At 43.2% G+C, this 17,909-nt stretch overlaps 1 protein-coding gene across 3 annotated transcripts in view; it reads right to left on the reverse strand.

Annotated features, from left to right (window-relative positions):
• shroom1 (shroom family member 1) overlaps window positions 1-17,423 on the reverse strand; it is a 36,181-nt gene extending 18,758 nt beyond the window's left edge. The window contains exon 1 of one of the 3 annotated variants that reach the window (XM_011483183.4): window positions 17,061-17,423. The gene's annotated coding sequence lies outside the window, so the exon portion shown is untranslated. The remainder of the gene's footprint in view (window positions 1-17,060) is intronic. The other 2 variants (XM_078930624.1, XM_078930623.1) reach the window with 2 other exon arrangements.
• Between the last annotated feature and the right edge of the window lie 486 nt (window positions 17,424-17,909).

The raw sequence follows: 17,909 nt of genomic DNA on the forward strand, positions 1-17,909 counted from the left end.
AAAAAAATACAAAGTACAGTCAGACAAATAGTGACTCAGGTGTATTTCACTGCTCTTCAGACTGAGCCGCTGCATCCTGACTCCGCTCTGCAGTGTTTTCTTCTTTTGAAGGCCGCGGTGCAGCTGTGTTTGTTCGGGAGAAGAACATAGTGATAGGCAGTTGTTGTCGCTCTTTTTTCTATGGGTTTTAGAGAAACTCGAAATTGCAAGATGATTTGCATGTAAGTTTGGCAAGCTGTTTTACATAAGTGTAAATATTAAACTGCAACGTTATTGACGCACAGGTAGAGAAGAAGCGGATTTTATTCTGATTTTAGCCAATCAGAATGCAGAACACAATGCACGATGCAAGTGCATCCGTGAAGTAGCGAAACCGTGAAAAGTAAACCGCGTTATAGCGAGGGATCACTTTACATCCATGTACGTCGTTGTTTTATCTCATCTGAGCAGGCATCTAGCTCAGAACTGTACAGCTGCAGAGCTCCAATATTGCTCGCCATTTCTGTTGTGCTCGTGATTTTAGGTTGGAGGTATGAGGGGCTGTATATTGGTGGGAGAGAGAGTGAAGGGGAGGCAGGGTTGCTCCACGCCAACCATCCACCCACAACTCAGAGGCAAATGAATGAACTACTGCCACCCTGCAGAATCTATGTCCTAGAAAACAACACTTTTTAAATTTTGGCTAAAATAAGCACAATGATTATTAAAAGACCACTGGGAACGCTTTGAAAATAGATGAAAAGATGATTGAAGTGGCAAAATATATGGCTAGTTTGAAGACCTTTCAACAAAGCAATCCTGCTCTACTAGTAAAAAGATTTACTCTCACTTCAGTACACATTATATAACAACTTGTACTCATACTATTGCTTTGAAACTTAGTAGAAGCACAATTCTTCTCCAACAAGGAATATGGCCTTTAAAGTCAGACATTATAAAGGCCATAAAAACAACCATCTGCTCTTTGCACAGAGTTTGTAACCACAGAAACAACATCCATCAGCAGGCAAAACACTTGACATTTATGGAGATATGGCTCTTGTGCTTTATGGCTGAAACTCTGTGCAGAGTGAAGGACACGTGGAAGGGGATGCTTGGTAGAGCAGGTGATGCAAACAGCTTCATATTCAATGAAAATATTGTTTCTGAAGATTTTATGTGATCAAAAATGAAAACTGTCTCTTTTTTGCTTGCTTATTTAATTGAATACATAAAAATGTAAAGGGACTATACTAAGCTATTCTTAAGTCTTTTATGGTAAACAATATCCATGTATATAATAATAACTTTGGCACACATAAGAATGATTTTTTAAATTTAATATTAGTCATTCTCCTGAGCTTTTTTCCAACCTGGAAGTAAGAGAATTCGATCTCTAAGGCACTGGCATTCGCTCCGTGTGCGCGCAGCCCATTTCATGACTACGACTCAGAGCCAGCCTCTGCAGCTTTTATGCGTATTTCTGCAGTTGGATATGCATACTGGAAGAGGCTGTCCTCATTGCTCTACATCAGCTCAGGAGAATGCGCTTGTTTTCGTGGAATGAGAGGGGCTGGTGCTCAAAGCGCGGATCACAATACCACTTTGGGGTTTCTTTTCGTGAGTAATGAACAGTATAATACACTTAAAAGCTACAAAAAAAGTATTTTGTATGGTTGGGGGTTAACGGTGAGTTGGACTGAACCGTTTCGGTACGGCAGTTTCGGTCGGATCACCTTTGTACCGTTTTGGTCTTTTTGTTTGTTTATTTTTCCCCCCCAAATTTATTAACTTTGCGCCGAGGCGAAACTAATGTTAACCGCGAGTTTCCGCCGAGACCCTCAATAGTGTCTACGCTCGCGCACGTAGAGAAAGGGGGGGGGAGGGAGCGCGGCAGCGCAAGAGTGTGTGTGTGAGCACACGTTCAGGGTGTGCTTCTCAGTTTGCCAGAACAGTAATAAAAACGGTTTTCTCTAAAAGAACGGAGACTGATTCTTTTATTAACCCGCTCTGGAGACTCTGAGGGTCCGAACGGGGAAGTGACCCCCGAAGGAAGAACTGCCTTCGGCGGAGAGGATCTCCCCTGCGTTTTCCGACCACGGCCAGAAACATCATTGCAGGAGGTTCAACAGCTATTAGGTGACGGAGGTGACAATAAGCATGTCAACAGTATCATGCGGACGCGAGGCCAGAGCTGGAGAAACACCCCCCTCACACATCTCCTTACGCTCTCCTATGTGGGAACACTTTGGATTTGTTTGGATGAAAGGATTGAAAAAAATTGGATAAGTCAAATGCTGTGTTTCGACATTTTATTGTTACACAAAGATAGCGTATGCCACAGATAACACTTATAATCTGTTAACGCACTTAAAACGGCATCATCAAACTGTAAAAATCGGGTCTACAAGAAAAAAAATATGCAAGTCAAAATGTTTTTTTTTCAGGCCAGTGTTAAGTATCCAAGGTTTTTGGCACCTGACAGCTAATGGTTGTATTATTTTATATAGCAGATCACCTACATAGGTTAATTATATTATTGCTATTTGGAACCAATAATTGCACTTTGCAAGAAATTTTTTTCTGCCTTTTTTGTACCTAAAAAATACCGAAAATGTATTGAACCGGGCCCTATGAATTTCTGAACTAAACCGAATTGAGATTTTAGTGTACCATTACAACCCTATAGCATGCTGCAGGCCCTTTAAGGCCAGTGAGGCTTTAGAATTTCAGTTTACACTTACACAAAAGCTTATTTTCATGCAACGCTAAACCCTAATCTTTTTGTGCCAACTTCCTTTAAAATTCAGTGATTTTGCAACTGTAGTTTTTGTTTAAGCTGCTGTCCTCCATCTCATAGACACTCTTTAACTGGAAATGATCTCGTCCGTCACACAGACAGTAGGAGAATATTAACTGATAATGTCTGCAGGACACATTTCCTGGTTCTGCCCACAGCAAAGTCATGGCATTATAAAACCACAGGATCACATTCAAAAAAGCAACGTCATGACTTGTTGCACAACCACAGTTTTTTTTTTCCACAACAAAAAAGCTTAATGTGTTTAAACATCCTGTTGAAGTAGATGACAGATATTTCCACCCACATATGAAAACTTTATTTTGACCAATGCACAACAGAAAGCAAGCTTATCATGAAGCTTTGTTTTGGACAAATATGTTGTTTCACCATCCATTACATAATGACATTAAATATTTAATCCTGAAATATTCAAGAGGAATTTCCAACTGTATAATCTGCTGTGAAGAAACTTTTCAGAGTTCTTTAAGAACCTTTTAGAATGCAAGTGTTAGCTTTAGCCGGAGATAAAAGCACCTCATAAAGCAACAATCTCCTTTATGCAGCAATTATTGATCACCAGCTACAGCCGCTACGACTCGTGCCTTGGGTTTCTCAGATATATCATGGCATTTGTGGCTAAACAAATCCTACAGTTGATTATGATCCAATTTCCTTTCAGGCCCTCAGACTACAATGTTGGCTGCTTTTTCTCTTTTATATTTGACCTCCTGGAGTGGCTGCAGTCAGGTTACTGTACATTCTGGACTTAAAAAAACAAAAACAAACCTCAACCTCACATCTTTACATATAAACACTGACTAAAAAAAAGATTCAGGAAACAGAAAAATAAGAAAAGACTTAAAACCAACCTCAAACAATCCTGGTGCCATGAAAGCAAAATACAAGTCTGTCAATTTCCTTTCGCACCAGCCAACATGGTAAAAGAAGTAGGTAAAAAGTAGGGCAGATATGTGACACATGGCTTTGTGCACCGGCAGTTCCATGGCAGGTTTGCTCACTGTTGCACCAGAGATTTGAATTGCAAAACATTTTATGGAGGCAAACAGAGGCACTCTGTGAGGGTAAACTGATAAAACACTCGTGTTCACCTCAATCCAATCTGGATTGGCACATAGTTTTAGAGAAAACACTGAATTCCTTTTCATAAATGAAGAGGAGCGCAGATTCCAAACATCTGAAAATAGGAAAATATAATCCCTAATGATTTTACATACAGGACAAAAAGCTTACAATCTGGACCACTAATAGACTGGCCAGATGAAAGACTTACTCTAGTCACCTTTTGACCTATTGTACAAGCATTCCCAGTGGTCTTTTAATTAGGATTATGATATTTTTACCCAAAATCAATAAATGTGTCATTTTCTAGTTCATTAGAAATTTGCCTGAGTTGTGGGCGGGACAGTTGGCGAAGAGCAACCCCAAGAAGAACATGGATATAGTACTCGACAAGTAGATGCATTGTAAGGGGGGAAAGCATGGAGCTTGTGGCCTTCCTATTGTAATTTCTACATTACAGATATGCGATTTTTTTCTAGGGATGGGCGATATATTGGTGCCATTATCGGTATTGGCTGATATTTGCATCATTTGAGTGTATCAGTATTATATTAAAAAAATCTACCAATTGTCACGGTGCCTGGCGGTCTCCTCCCCCCTCCAGCTCTGCCCTAATGTTCCTGATTGCCACCAGCTGCCATCACTCTCCTCATCATCTTCTGTGGATTCAAAAGGAGATCAACGCCACTACTCGACGCCAGTTTGTTACCCCTTATGGTGACTGCTCTGGTTCTAGCCTCGTTACAGCTTTGTTCCAAGTCTCTGGCTCTAACTAATTCTTTGCTCCCTGTCTCAGGATCCTACCGCTCACGAGTGACGGCAGCACGGACCTTCCATTCTACGCCTCAGGAGCACGGAAACTCTCGGCAGCCGCTAACCGCTTCAAGACCCTCCAGCCACGCCACAGCCACGTCTAACCTGGACACTCCTCAAACCAGCCATCTTCACATCTGGAGCAAACAATAAATCCATTCTCATCCTCCACTTACCTGTCTTCCTTCTGGGTTGCAGCATCTGGGTTCCTCATCCTTGTGAAATCATGACAGAACAAACTGGCCAACTTCCGGACCCAGCTGATCCAGAGGGACTTCGTTTTGCCGTCAGCCAGCAAGGCATCGCCCTGGGCCGCCAAGCCGACGCTCTGTCGCAAGTATCCTCTGCCCAACAGGAACTTTTTCGGCGCCTGGATGGTCTAACGCAAACTTTGATGAATTTAACTGTCCAGGGGGCTACCCCCGCACCATCACCTCCCGCTTCCAGCATCGCCGCAGTTTCCGCTTCCGGTCCGTCACCTGAAAACTACCGACTGCAGCCGGAACCATTCTTCGGCGACGTCGAAGCTTGTGGAGGGTTCCTGCTGCAATGTAGTCTCCTGTTCCAGCAAGCCCCGAGGTATTATGACTCCGACCTCAGCAAGATTACCCTGATCATAAACTCACTCCGCAATAAAGCGCTGCAGTGGGCTCAGGCTTTCCTGGCCGCCAATCCTGTCACCCACCTATCGTACGAGCACTTCATTAATGAATTCAGGCTGGTTTTTGACCAACCCCGTAAGCGGGAGGAAGCCTCACGAAAGCTTCTGGCTCTTAAGCAGCGAAGTCGCTCAGTGAGCGACCACGTCATAGACTTCAGAATCCTGGCGGTGGAAGCCGGCTGGACGGATCCAGCATTGAGAGGGGTCTTCTATCAGTCTTTAAATGAAGTCATTAAGGACCACCTGTGTTCGCAACCAGAAACCCACTCTTTTGAGGAGCTCGTCACGGCGGCTCTCCGTTCGGACACCCGCTTACGTGAACGACAGCATGAAAGACCTCAGCCTCCACGCAGAAGTCCTGCTAATCCACCACAAGGTACGGCGGCACACATTTCTCCTATAACCCAGTCTGAAACCTCTCGCAGTCAGACCGACGAGCCCATGCAGATTGGACACTCCAAGCTTTCCGCAGAGGAGAGGCAGCGACGCCGGATCGAAGGGGCATGCTTTTACTGCGGAAAACCAGGACACCAGGTACACCAATGTAGCCTGCGTTTAAACTCCAAAACCCCCCGCTAGAGGACAGGCCGCGGGCGGGTCAAGTCTCGCATTCGTCCTTCTTCCTCCCCTGTCGGTGCAGGGTTTTTTTTTGTCGAGAAGAAGGACAAAACCCTCCGACCGTGCGTAAATTATCGAGAACTAAATCAGATCACGGTAAAAGACAAGTATTCCCTTCCGCTCATCAGCTCTGTCTTTGACTCGATTCAGGAGGCCCGTATCTTTTCCAAGCTTGACCTACGAAATGCTTATCATCTCGTACGGGTCAAGGAGGGTGATGAATGGAAAACCGCTTTCAAAACTCCTCTCGGTCATTATGAGTATCTCGTCATGCCATTGGGGTTAACAAACGCTCCTGCCGTGTTCCAGCGCCTCATAAACGACGTTCTACGGGACTTTATCGACCGCTTCGTTTTTGTCTACCTTGACGACATACTGATCTACTCTAAACATCCTGATCAGCACAGAAACCACGTTCGTCAGGTACTCCAACGATTGTCTGAAAATCAGCTTTTTGTCAAAGCCGAAAAATGTCTGTTTCATTCCACCGTCGTCCCCTTCTTAGGGTACATCTTCGAGGCAGGTAGCATTCGACCCGACCCCGCTAAAATCGAGGCTGTCTCCAAGTGGGAACCCCCTACCACGCGTAAGAAACTTCAGCAATTTTTAGGGTTCGCTAATTTCTATAGGCGGTTTATTAGAAATTACAGCTCCATCGCGGCTCCCCTCACGCGACTCACTTCCACTGTTCGGGCCTACCAATGGAACTCGGATGCCCAAGAAGCTTTTGACACTCTCAAGAACCTCTTCGTTACAGCCCCCATACTAATACAACCCGACCCAGCTAGACAATTCGTGGTCGAGGTTGACGCCTCCGACTCAGGCGTCGGGGCAGTATTATCTCAGCGGGAAGAGTCCTCCAACAAATTGAAGCCCTGCGCTTTCTTTTCTAAGAAACTGACCCCTGCTGAGCGCAACTATGATGTGGGCAACTGTGAACTTCTCGCTATTAAATTAGCATTGGAAGAATGGCGACACTGGCTGGAGGGTGCGGTTCATCCATTTATTGTCTGGACTGATCACAGGAACCTTTCATATCTTCGCTCCGCCAAGAGACTGAATTCCCGTCAAGCCCGCTGGTGCCTGTTCTTTGACCGTTTCAATTTCACCATAACCTACAGACCAGGAAGCCGCAATATTAAGCCCGACGCCCTCTCACGGAAGTACTGCTCCTCTGATGACCAGGACGGCACCACGAACCCCATCATTCCCTCCACCTGCATCGTTGGAAACGTTTCCTGGGACATTGAGAATAAAGTGATGCAAGCTCAAGGTGAGGAACCCAATCACCCAGAACCTCCTGACGGAACACTTTATGTACCCCGATCTCTCAGGTCCGACGTCATCACGTGGGCCCACGCCTCACGTCTTGCCTGTCACGGCGGGGTCACCAGGACTCTCTGCCTCCTCCGTCGGCGTTTTTTCTGGCCCTCCATGACTAAGGACGTTAAGGAGTATGTGGCTGCCTGTACCACCTGCGCCCGCTCCAAGACCTCCAACTCACCACCGTCTGGTCTCCTCCATCCGCTGTCCACTCCCGGGCGTCCTTGGTCCCACATTGCCCTGGACTTTGTAACCGGTCTCCCTCCTTCTCAGGGAAACACGGTCGTCCTCACCGTCATAGACCGCTTCTCTAAATTTGTCCTTTTCATCCCGCTCCCACAGTTGCCCACGGCCACCGAAACCACGGAGATCCTGGTCCAGCATGTATTCCGTCACCATGGTATTCCTGTGGACATTGTCTCGGATCGGGGCCCCCAGTTTGTCTCCCAGGTTTGGAAGGCTTTCTGTGGGGCCTTGGGGGCCACAGTCAGCCTGTCCTCAGGCTATCATCCCCAATCTAACGGCCAAGCTGAAAGAGCTAACCAGGAGCTCGAAACATCACTGCGTTGTCTCGCCGACCGGAACTCCTCTGACTGGTCCAGGTATCTGGTTTGGGCCGAATATGCGCACAACACTCACCCCTCTTCTGCCACAGGCCTGTCCCCGTTCGAGGCTGCTCTGGGGTTCCCGCCTCCGCTGTTTCCTTCCCACGAGTTAGACCTCGCTGTCCCCTCTGTTCAGGACCATCTCCGCCGATGCCAGAGCATCTGGCATCAGACCAAGGCTGCTCTGCTCCAGACTAAGGAGACCAATCGCCGTACGGCCAACCGTCATCGTGTGGTGGGTCCTACATATCACCCTGGTCAGAAAGTCTGGTTGTCATCCCGTAATATTCCTCTTCAGGCCACCTCCCGCAAGCTCGCCCCCCGCTTCATCGGTCCCTATACTGTGGAAAAGGTCATCAATCCCACCTGTGTCCGCCTCCGCCTCCCAGCGGCTCTCAAAGTCCATCCCACCTTTCATGTCTCTCAGGTCAAGCCTGTCGTTGACAGCGCGCTTTGCCCGCCATCCGCCTCCCCTCCACCCGCCCGGCTCATCGATGGTGCCCCGGCTTATACGGTCAGTCGGATTTTGGATGTCCGCCGCCGGGGTCGCGGCCACCAGTTCCTCGTGGATTGGGAGGGTTACGGTCCGGAGGAACGCTCTTGGGTCTCCCGTTCCCTGATCCTGGACCGTGCCCTCCTTGCTGACTTTTTCCGTGCCCACCCGGATCGGCGTCCCGGACCGCCTGGAGGCGGTCGTTGAGAGGGGGGTACTGTCACGGTGCCTGGCGGTCTCCTCCCCCCTCCAGCTCTGCCCTAATGTTCCTGATTGCCACCAGCTGCCATCACTCTCCTCATCATCTTCTGTGGATTCAAAAGGAGATCAACGCCACTACTCGACGCCAGTTTGTTACCCCTTATGGTGACTGCTCTGGTTCTAGCCTCGTTACAGCTTTGTTCCAAGTCTCTGGCTCTAACTAATTCTTTGCTCCCTGTCTCAGGATCCTACCGCTCACGAGTGACGGCAGCACGGACCTTCCATTCTACGCCTCAGGAGCACGGAAACTCTCGGCAGCCGCTAACCGCTTCAAGACCCTCCAGCCACGCCACAGCCACGTCTAACCTGGACACTCCTCAAACCAGCCATCTTCACATCTGGAGCAAACAATAAATCCATTCTCATCCTCCACTTACCTGACTTCCTTCTGGGTTGCAGCATCTGGGTTCCTCATCCTTGTGAAATCATGACACCAATATTCTACCGACTGTTTTCAGAAACACTTTATTATTGTAATAAATATTTGTTTCTAAAAGATTGGGAAGCTTATGTTTACAGTCATAGTCAGTAATTAACTGTTTTCAAGTATCTGTTGTTTTTGATAGGGATATCTGTTGTTCTTACCCTGGCAATTGGGAGCTTCTGGTTTACAGTCTAAAATGAAATAAATGGTCTGAATGCTTAAAGATATATTTATATGAAAGTTTTAAAGTGATACTTGTTCCTATAAGATCCTTTGCTTTATGTTAAAAAGGTCAAGTACAAGATTATTGTCCAGTAAAGAAAAGTTGTGCATTTCTAAAACAGAAACAAAAAGGAAATCTAAACTTTGTGTTACTGTACTATCGGGTATCTGCATCGGCCGGAAAATTATATGGACCCATCCCTAATTTTTTAGACAGTATCTTTTTACCTGTTCCTAATTCATAACGACTTGAATAAAGGAATACTCACTCATTTATGTAATTTTAAGCACAAAAAGCTTTACATATGCCCTCCATCATGATAAAAATGAACATGTTAAAAACACACAAAACAACACGATTTTCATTCAAATGGGTCTTTAACCGACAACTCAACAACATCGTTTGAGATTTAGCAGAGAGGAAGATCCATCAGAGACTTTCAAAGCAGAGTTTTGCTTAGTCGAATAATCTTTTTTTTCAGTATAGAGCACATTCTGGAAATCTGATTCAGTGGAATATATTTACACTGACTTGAACTAACCTCGTTTTTAGGTTGGTACAACTCTGAAACGTTGAATAAATGATTTAAAAAATCTTTAACACAAAGTAATTTTGAAAAAGCAATGGTTCTAAAATTTCTTCAATCTTAAAATTTATATAATTAAACACTGAGAAATATTATTCTTTCCACAGTGATGTGAAAATACTACAATGGCTGAGCTTTTTTTAGGCAACCTCCATCCTGAGAATCAGAACGCCTACCCTCACCACGCAGCCTCCTCTAAAGATTAACATGATGGCTTATGTGCTGATAATTGCAATTTCCACTACCAGCCTCAACTACAAATCATTAACTTCTCCTGAACTGTAATACCCAGGTACGTTGGCAGCATCTTTTTATTGCCATTTTAAAACCTGTGACGTTACTGATCATCAGACTCAGTCTTTTCTTATAGTCATTATGGCTCCCAGCTCCTCCATCTGCCACAGTAGTTCATTTTGGGCCAATTGTTCTGGAGGCAGTAAAGCAGGGGTGTCAAACTCCAGGCCTCGAGGGCCGACCTCCTGCTGGTTTTTCAGAAATCCAGCCTCATCTGCTGTTGATTACCTGGATCAGGTGTGTTTAGCCAATAAGGAGCTTCAATGGCAGGTTGGTTAGAAAACATGCAGAACACCGGCCGTTGAAGTTTGACACCTGTGCAGTAAAGGGTTTTAACCTTGGGGCAGGACATGGAATGAAGGGAAGGTAAAAAGGATAGGTGTAGACAGCAGAAAAAAAACTGAAAGATTTCACAATGTGATGCACTTTGTGCATTAGCAACTTTGGAAAGTGACTCTTCCCGGAGAGATAAACTGAGTGTGGCTAGTAGACAAAGAAAACACTGACGTGATTGTACGGTTCATCTTTACTGTTATCTGATGCAATGCCACAGGGTAGATGATTCTCATTAAACTAGGATCTTTTGTAAACTGAGTGTGTTGGATTTGACATGAAATTAATATCCACTGACAGCAGGCTTATTTCACTCTAGATAGTAAATACTTCACTTTTAAACGGTTCAGAGAAAAGCAACACAAAGAGCTGAGGCCACAGGATATTTTAATTTTTAACTTTTTTCTTTTATTTAAAGAAATAATGTGAAATATACACCAGTGATCAATGTTTTTCCTTTTGCTAATAGTTCACTTATGGCATCAAGGTGATAAAACCATTAACGCTCCGATTACACAAACACTTGAAACCTTTGCCCCCAGACAAGTCAGTCAGACAGCTGTAAATGCCTTCTTTTTATTAAGAAACTTAACAGCAATATCAGCGGGCAGTTTCCCGGCTGAGGTCTGAGTGACAACCCTTCACCTACACATTTTCATCAGGAGTCATCTGAATCCTTAGAGCAGATCATCATGAACCTGCTTCTTCTCCATTTGTCTCGAAAAGCAGACAGAACTCTAACTTCTATTTTATCAGTGATGGTTAAAATGAAACAGAACATCAATCGGGGACATTTCTGTGTGGAGTTATCATGTTCTCCCCGTGTATGCGTGGGTTTTTTCCGGGGTCTCCGGCTTCCTCCCACCGTCCAAAATAAACATGCTTCATAGGTTAATTGGTTAATTGGTCTAAACTGTCCCTAGGTGTGAGTGTGAGAGTGAATGGGTGCGTGATTGAGGACATTCTACCCTGCGACAGAGTGGCTAACTGTCCAGGGTGTCCCCTGCCATCGCCCACAAGTGGCCGGGATAGGCTCCGGCAGCCCCGTGACCCCGAAAGGGAAAAAAAGGAATAGAAAATGAATGAATTAATGAATGAATGGATTTTTGAAAAATAGAATCATTTGTTGTTCTTAGAAAAAGTCCTGCAATCAAAACTCCAAAAAATATCCCCACAATTTATGGTTTAACATTCAACTAAAAAAATAAAGGTAAAGTTTAGGGTGTATTTTTGAAAGCTTTTATGAGCAGGTTACTTGCACTGATACAAACATGTGTAATTTGAGATTGCAATAATATAGGTCCTATAGGGCAATACAATACAATGGGCGTGGGTCCATCAGGAAGACAGTTAAACATGCAGACATTCCAGCCTGTCTTCAGGGTTCGTGTATCAGCCATTGTTGACCTCTGACACCTATTCTACCTCTATGGCCATCTGTTATGCAAGACCGTTAAAGGTCTCCACCTTCAGCCGCTCTGACACCACATCACAATTACAGACGAGTTAGTGAAAGAACAAAGGTTTTCCTTTTTCTATGTTACAAACTGCCACAAGAAACAGCCCAGGAAACAAGACAAAAGTGTGCCGTAGACTAACTACTATCCGTCAATCAAGTGGACTACTCACTGCAAACATGCCTCTTGAACATATTGTGGAAAATAGCCCACAGAAGACTCCCCACAACATGTGGAATGTCAGTGGGAGGTGGGCACACATGCATAAGATCAGTTGTGGTGGTCACAGTTCTGGACAAACACGGGTATAGGCATCTTTCAAAGAGCTACACTGGTGCATTATTTAAGAAGATTTTTCCTATGTGGTAGTGTTGGTTCACTGCAGGGATGATTGTTTCTTTTCCAGGGTTGTGTTACGTTCACAATAGGCTCAGAAACGCGTGTTCAAGCGCGCACTTCCAATGAAAAGTCAATGTAAGCCCCCGTATATGGCCGTATAGGCTTCAGCATTCAATACTCTGGCATTCAAGCTTTGCTACACACATTTCTAAGACCGTTTTAGGGCTCTACGCATAAAACGCAAGGCCACTGAACGCGTCAAAAGTTAAACCACTTGGGGTGTACTCAGACTAGAAGAATCCGTTGGTCCAGATCAAGTCCTGAACCTTGCGTATACTCTGTATTTAGATTGCTGTTAAGTGGACTTTCATGGTCTGTACTAAACCTTGTAAACAAAACCACATAACCAAAGATCTCTTTGCTTATTGGTCAGGAATTACAAAAGTGGGGCAAAGCAACTAGAGGCAGAAATTATAAAATTCCTGAGCTTTGCAGTCCTGAAAATTTGTTTCCGATTATCTGGGGAAATTAACTTTAAGCGGACCAAATGTGTCCAGTCTGAATACACCCTTGAACTTTGACCAATCAGGGACCCTGATTTGGTAGAGACATATGGCTAGTGTCCTTTTCAAGACACAGAAGTGCCAACTGTTTGAAAATTGATCACTGAGAAAAAATCAAATTTTGTTTGTGCCCAGCCAGAATTATTGGACACCAAGTCTTTTATTTTTCAGAATAGAGTTGTGAAAAAAAAACCTTGAGCAAGATTTGTGAGATTTGCAAAGTTTCAATATTTCGCTCCAAGCCTCTTCCAACTGTGAGTACACACACTAGTATCAAATGACGACAGCCCAGTGTGGACATTGTATGCCAAAAACGCCTGCAAGAATGCCCGTTTAGCCTGTTCACATGTCTGGTGTGTATGTAGCATAATAGTTGGCAACACAGCATTGTGACAAAATCAAGATACTTGACTAAAAAGCAAACTTTGCAAAACCGTTAGCATGGAGGTAAACAGTAAATTAATACTCTCCAGATTGTTTTCCGTCACATCCTTCACATGATGGACTGCTGAGTTTCCTTTTCAAAGTTCTCGTTTCCATTGTTTGATACCTAACCCCCATTGTTCTGCCTGTGTTGTATTCTGTAACTCTCTAATCCTTCAAGAAGCTGTAACTTGAATATGAAAGCTGCCTTTTCCCCTCTTTCTACACTATCAAATGATCAACCCGGATTTTCTTATCAGTGTTTGATGTGACTATCAAACTGCCATGATGTAATGCATTGTAGGGCTGACAAAACACTGTTGTGTAGCCATGTCAACACTCTAAAGTGTATATTAACCAATTTAACCACCTTTTCAGGGACATTCATGCCAAAATAATCCAACACCACATGACTGCAAATATGTTGATCAATATCGCCAAATCAAATCTAATAGTTTTGATGGAAGAACATCAAAAAGTCTTTTTGCATTTTCTCCAGAGGTTTTTCACTAACTTTATCTTTTTATAAAAACAGATAAAATTGCTCTCAGCTTGTGAACACTTATTTTGATTAGGTGTTGTCACTAATTATAGTAATCAGTCTGAGTAAAACGTATCAACCTAAGAAAAAAAATGACCCGTGCCTATATCTGTTTCTTTCCATCACAAAAGAAAGACATATCCGTTTTCATGGAAGTCATCATGCAGTTTGCGAGAGGATAGGGTGGAGTTACAGAAAACCTCCAGGACCTTACAGGAAAACCAGAACAATAAGAGTAAAACTAAAAGAAACTATGACACCTACTTGTTGAAGCTACTCTGTTAAGATGTAAGTAATGTCACACGGATTGTTAATAATCTGATTATGGTAGCACTTACTTCATTTGTGTCTGTGTGTAATCCCATTTTATTTGTGTTAGTCATGCTGTCATGTATGTGGCATTCCTCCAATAGTCATTCATTCTATAGGCTGAGTTACACTAGTTTACAGAAACCGTGTCTATCTGAATACATTTATGTGCATCATTCTGGTACAATACAAGCTAATCCTTCAAAGTATGTCCAATCTAAAAAATAAAAAAAACAGACAGATTAGTTTGTGGTTACCAGATGTGGCGTTGACAAGGGAGTGCCGGTGAAATCACACAGCTTTCACGCAGCGGTCATCATATACCTCCAGATTAAAGAGAAGGGCTGATTAAAGAGAACAATGCAGCAGCCTGTTGTTTACTCACACAGGATTGTGGAATCAGCTGCACTGTCTGGAGGAACGCTGTGTCGCAGCAGTTAGGTTCAGGGATTCACACAGCACCTGTTCGGCCTCTGTTACGACCTCACAGAAAGAACAGTGCAGAGGCACGACGATGGGAGGAAAATTTGCTGCTTTGTTTCATGAAAGCGGCGTTTTCAGTATACAGACCCTATGAACAGATTTACACGGATTGGAAAAAACCATTCACTGTATGTAAGAGCTGAACCGAGCAAGTTGCGGCATCACCAAGGAAAATGCTTGACTTTTAGCTTCAATTAAAGAAAGTCAATTCAGTCGCCATTTTATCGCGATGTGAATGTTGCCACGTTGGAGCCAGAAATTGTCACTAAGCAGTGATTGGTCCGAGTTGTTCTGAGACAGCATTGCTACAGCAACCACTCTCACCAATCAGGAGTGAGCTTGTTGAAGTCCACACCCCTACCATTTGAAAGCGGACTACACAAAATCTGTCGATCAAACGTTTTGACTACACGATCTGAGACTGCATACCATACTTTTTATGAGGAGTCTGATTGGTCAGTTTATAACTTGAATAACTTGCACTACAGAATCAACATTATGAAAAAAATTAGGAACAGTGAGAACATGTTAAAGAAAAATGGTAGCAGACCAAGACCATGGTTATTCTGACAAATACAATGACTGAGTAATAGCTGTTTATTTCTCTATAGAAGTGTATGGGCTTTTGGTTTCTTGGAACCAGCGGCACTTCCTATTTGGAACGTGAGGGGGGAGGGGTCACTCAGTACAGTTCCCATAACCAGAAAATGGAAATAACACTAAAACCCCAAACTTTCTAAATACAAAGTTAAAAAGGAAACAAATAACTACTATTCAATACAAACGTTTCATTAAACTGCAATGCACTATCAGATAAATTAAACTCTAAATTTATGCAACAAATTTGAACTGGTTCAATCTCAAAACCTGCAAGTCAATCAAAATGGGAGCAAGCATCTGATTGTTAAATAAAAAATTAGCAATTACTTTAGGTATTCATCTTTTTGGAAATCAGTAAATATGTCTCCAGAGGACACCAACAGAAATAATAGTCTGTGGTGATCCTATATCAACAAAACTTAAGTAATCCTTGAGGAGGTGGAGATATGGAAAGGTCACAGAAAGAATGTAAACACTTGGGTCACAACCCCTCACTTGCTCCAACAGTAAATCACCTCTTTTTATGTTCTCCTTTTCTAAATTAAAACTGTGGCCACATTGAATTTATGTATTTTTGTTTTCTGAATTCTCGTTTCTATTAGGAGAGCCAAAAAACAGACAAAAGGATAAAAAACAAGCGTGACATGATGGATTGTATTTTTACACTCCGGGTATGTTTACAAGTATTCCCCCCATCCCACACAACTCTTTGTATTTTAAAGGCTTTTCTTTTACTTGTTTACATCTCTTGTTTCACACGTTCCTTGTTCATCGTTCTTCCAATAAAAAGAAACTGAGCTTTTGCAGACACTCCCCCCTATATGTGATCCCCAAATGTGTGGAAATTCCACTCACTTTGGTGTTGTGGAAAGCACTGAGATTCCTATCTTCGTCTAATTTGATCAAAGCAGCTGTGTTGGCTTAGCTGCATTCTTGGTGCACGCATCTCTGAGCGTAAAAGCAAACATTATTCTGACACAAACATCAATTATGATCTGTGCATCTCTGTGCTTCCCTTTGGGATGGTAATGTGGGCCCATCGCCATATATTAGGATAGAGAGTAACCCCCTGACCAGCATCAGCACACACAGAGGCCCCAGTGTTCTCCTCTGCACCCACCATCTGACTGACGACCTGCATGAGTGCATCCCTCTCTGCCACAGCACAGAATGCCAGTGTCTGGTTTCCAAACCAGCAACCCTGCCACTGCCTTTTGTTCCCATTAAATAAAACATAGCCATAGTCATTTAGCAAAAAGCTAGCTCCCCCGTGCATAATTCACAAGCAGGTATCAATTGGAGTCAGGACTATGGGGTTAAACCGGGACAGTTTGTTGGCGCCTCTGTTTGTACAACACCTGATTATGACAACTGCAATTAAATGAGGTGATAACGGTAGTCAGAGCTACTTCTGCTCCCTAAAGGTTAGTAGACACCCAATTATGTAAAAAGTTACAATTATTTTAAGAACACATAGTCATATTTTAAAATAGACTACTTCTTGTTTTGCCAAACTTCGTTAAAATACATTGAAATAAAAGGCGCTAATAAACCAGTCATTACGTTGATGCTACACCAACGTTCTCTTCTATGTATCTTAGTAACAAAAAGCAAACTCACGGTTTGGGAGGACTGAGCACAGCGAAAAATGTAGCCGAACTCAAGGGCAAAACTTCACAAACTAAAACAACAACGAGAGGAAAACTTTATACTGTTTTTGATAAAACTATCGTGTGAATTTATTTACCAAAGACAAATAACAAAAAGGTGACCGTTGACAGCAAAAAGCTCGAGAAAAGCACTTCGATACAACGCACCTGCTGCTCACTATTTAACTTAACGGACCTACCGATTCCCGGTGACTTTGAAGGTTTCCGCTTGTACTCCTGCTTTCCGTTTCAGTCTTCTTCTTTTATTATTATTTTTTATAAACAAGTAAAAGTGCCACCCAAACGGAGCAAGCGGCTCTCTGTGGAGTGCAGCGTCCAGTAATAACCTTCCCTTTTCCTCTACTCGCAGCTAGCTTACCTTATTCCCGGGGGGGACAGAGGCGGATGAAAGGTAAGCGAGGCTTAAAGTGGCCAATCAGATACCGAGGGAGGCGGGACTTTTAGGAATGATCGCGATTTAATTGGTCAGTTTGTGCTAACGGCGAAATGGTGAAGAAATGAACTTTCCCTGTTTGGAGTCAGAAAAGTTTAACTTAAATTATGAAAGATGCAGACATAGAAGTTGTTGTTTTTAGTTTGAACTAATTAGAATAGGAAAAATTAGACAACTTAGTTTTATAAATTAAGTTTGAATTAATTTGAATTCATGAAGTCAATGTCTAAGGAGTACAAGGAAAAAAATTACAATTGCAAAGAATAGAAGGAAAAATGTGTTCAATCTACTAGTTTGAAAAAAACAGACAAAACGGATTTAGAAATATTTAAAATGTGTCAATGATCAATAAAACGTCAAGCACAGAAGTCACAAGAGGCAGGAAACCAAATATGCTGTAGAATGCACCCTTAAATGTCTACCCTCTCTTGCATGCACATTTTTGGATAAAGCATGCACTAAAAAGATCATCAGAAAGTACCTTGGTTACAACTTTACCACTTAAAACAGCCAAGAAAACAGAGAAGTATGAGTTATGTATTAACAAAACTATTTAACAAAAAATGTCTAAGAGGGTCTACACTTTCTGCATATC

This window comes from Oryzias latipes, chromosome 14, assembly GCF_053564925.1.
Source record: "Oryzias latipes strain Hd-rR chromosome 14, Olatipes_Hd-rR_3.1".
NCBI classification, from domain to species: Eukaryota; Metazoa; Chordata; class Actinopteri; order Beloniformes; family Adrianichthyidae; genus Oryzias; species Oryzias latipes.